Source organism: Myotis brandtii, unplaced genomic scaffold, assembly GCF_000412655.1.
Source record: "Myotis brandtii unplaced genomic scaffold, ASM41265v1 scaffold40, whole genome shotgun sequence".
NCBI classification, from domain to species: Eukaryota; Metazoa; Chordata; class Mammalia; order Chiroptera; family Vespertilionidae; genus Myotis; species Myotis brandtii.
In genome coordinates, this window is record NW_005365372.1 from 2,726,138 (window position 1) to 2,729,100 (window position 2,963).

Sequence of the window (2,963 nt, forward strand, 5' to 3'; positions counted from 1 at the left end):
AAAATAAAAAAATAAAGTGTAGGAGAGGGACTCAGCACAGTAACTCTGGCAGCTGTCCTTGGCTTTCTCCCCCCATAGCCATACAAGACCCAGTCTCTTTCACATGACTCTATTCCACTCTGGGCAACCCTCCTTCCACTGAAGCCCAGTAGTTACTATATGAACAAGATTTTGTGTATTGGCTCTTTAAGAGGGTGCCAGAGTTTCTAGGAAACTCCAGAGTCCCCACTGATTTTCACAGCCATGTGTTATGTGGATGCCTCTTCCAGCTTTGGTGCTCTTATTTGAGGAGCCTGTGGGGAGGTTGAGACCCCACACTCCTCAGAGTGAACTTTCACAGCTGAGATATCCCTCCAAATTCTCACTGCCACACATTGGTGCAGGACCAGCCCTTTTTGTGTCTCTGCCATCCTACCAATCTCGATGTGGCTTCTTCTGTAAATCCTTGGTTATAATACTTCTCTTCAGCTAGTCTTCAATTGGTTGAAGACTCAGGTTGATTGGTCTACATTTTAGTTGTAAGTCCACATATGATCAGATTTTTGGAGACAGTCCCTACTTACAATGGTGTGTCCTACCATTCCTCTGAGTACAAACCGCAATTACCAGTCCTAATTTTTGCTTTGAAAAACATGATTCTTGTAAGTCTTAAGACCAAGGCAGGGGAGAGGTCAATGGGGGGAAAGGAGAACTATGTAATACAGTGGTTCTCAACCTTCCTAATGCCGCGGCCCTTTAATATAGTTCCTCATGTTGTGGTGACCCCCAACCATAAAATTATTTTCGTTGCTACTTCATAACTGTAATTTTGCTACTGTTATGAATCGTAATGTAAATATCTGATATGCAGGATGTATTTTCATTGTTACAAATTGAACATAATTAAAGCATAGTGATTAATCACAAAAACAATATGTAATTATATATGTGTTTTCCGATGGTCTTAGGCAACCCCTGTGAAAGGGTCATTCAACCCCCAAAGGGGTCGCGACCCACAGGTTGAGAACCACTGATGTAATACTTTAAACAATAAAGAATTTAAATTAAAAAAAAAAAAAAGTAAGTCCAGTTTGGTACTGGGAGAAGGTCAATGTAACTTCCATAGACTCCACTGCCATCTTGGATCTCATAAATTAAAACTCATATAATTTTATTAACCAATGTCACCCCAATAAATGTAATGAAAAATTAAACTAAATTACAAAACTTAAAATTAAGTAAATCTTATTAAAAACAGAAATAACTAATACTCAAAACTCATTAATTTCTCATTATTTTATTACATTTTACTATCTATGCCTTAAGGTTATTTATATTTATTTATCTGTATTTTGGATAAAATAAGTAATTAAAATACCCTCTTATCCTTGGTTTCAATTTCTGTAGTTTCAGTTACCCATGCTCAACCATGTTCTGAAAATATTAAGTGGAAAATTGCAAATAAACAATTTAATAAACAATTCATAATTTTTAAGTTGTGTGCTCTTCTGAGTAGTGTAATGAAATCTCTTGCCATTCTTCTGCATTCTGCCTTGGACATGAATCATCCTTCTGTCCAGTATATCCACACTACATACACTAACCACTAGTCATCTGGGTTATTAGATTGACTGCTGCAGTATCACAATGCTTGTATTCAAGTAACCTTTTAATGTACTAAATAATGGCCCCAATGCACAGGAATAGTAATGCTGGCAATTCGGATATGCCAAAAAAGAAGCCATAAGGTACTGCAGTACAATGAGATAGAGAGAGAGAAAAAAAAGACAGAGAGACAGAGAGAGAGAGAGAGAGAGAGAGAGAGACGGAGGGAGAGAGAGAGAGAGATTACATCCACACAATGTTTATTACAGTATATTGTTATATTTGTTCTATTTTATTATAAGTTATTGTTGTTAATCTCTTACCCTGCCTAATTTATAAATTAAACTTCATCATAGGTATGTATGCATAAGAAATAATATATATATATAGAGAGAGTTTTAATATATACAGTTTCAGGTATCCACTGTGGTTCTTAGAACATACCACCTGTCATAAGGAGGGACTCCTACATGTGTTTGTATGTTCAGTGACTGCTAATTGGTAGCTTAAAATGGGCTGTGATTAGAGTGCTTACACCATGTAAATCAGAAAACACTACAAATTAGGACTTCCTTCTCACTATGCTATCCTCATATCACTGAGATCTGGTTGTTAAAAATTCATCAACATATTGCAACTGCTAATACGGCATAATATTATTTTAATGCACAGAAACTTATTTCAGTAAATGTTTTTACTAGCTACATCAGTAGCCAACTAATCATTGAGTTTATCTTTAGAACCTGGGGAAAATTTTTAGTAGCTGCATTGTGCATAATGCTATTTCTGGAGTTTGTGTTTTGAAATGGGGGGGTTGCTACTATATTTTTTCCTTCATTCTCTTTCTCAACTAGTTTCCTTTATCCTGTTAGCCATATGAAGTGGGAATCATAACCCTAATAAAGTCTTAGCTTAAGATCTACATGTGGGATTGAGGGGATCTGGGAAGTTTCTGAATTTGTATGCAAAATTTGGCATAAAAGTGCATTTGAAAAGAAGGTCCACAGTTTGCATCAGATCTTCAAAGGGGTTTATGACAAAAACAAAATTAAGAAATTCTGATATTGAGTACCTCTTCAAAAAGAAACATGTCTACATTATTTAAGATAATACAGCCAAGAAAGAAAGAAAAGCCAACTGACATATCCCACTTACTCATGTATGGTAAGTAAAAAGCTAACATCTGGTGGTAACTTAGCTGACGTGCCAGCCACCTGTCCTTTCACCACAGACCTAATACCCCTCATTACTTCAGAAAACTTCTATACTTCATATTTTATCTTTTCACCTCTTTTTTAAAAATCTGTCTACAGAATATCTAAACCAGTTTATTCCAATGTCTGGTTAATTCAATTTTTTGAATAATTTGTTCTAAAAAG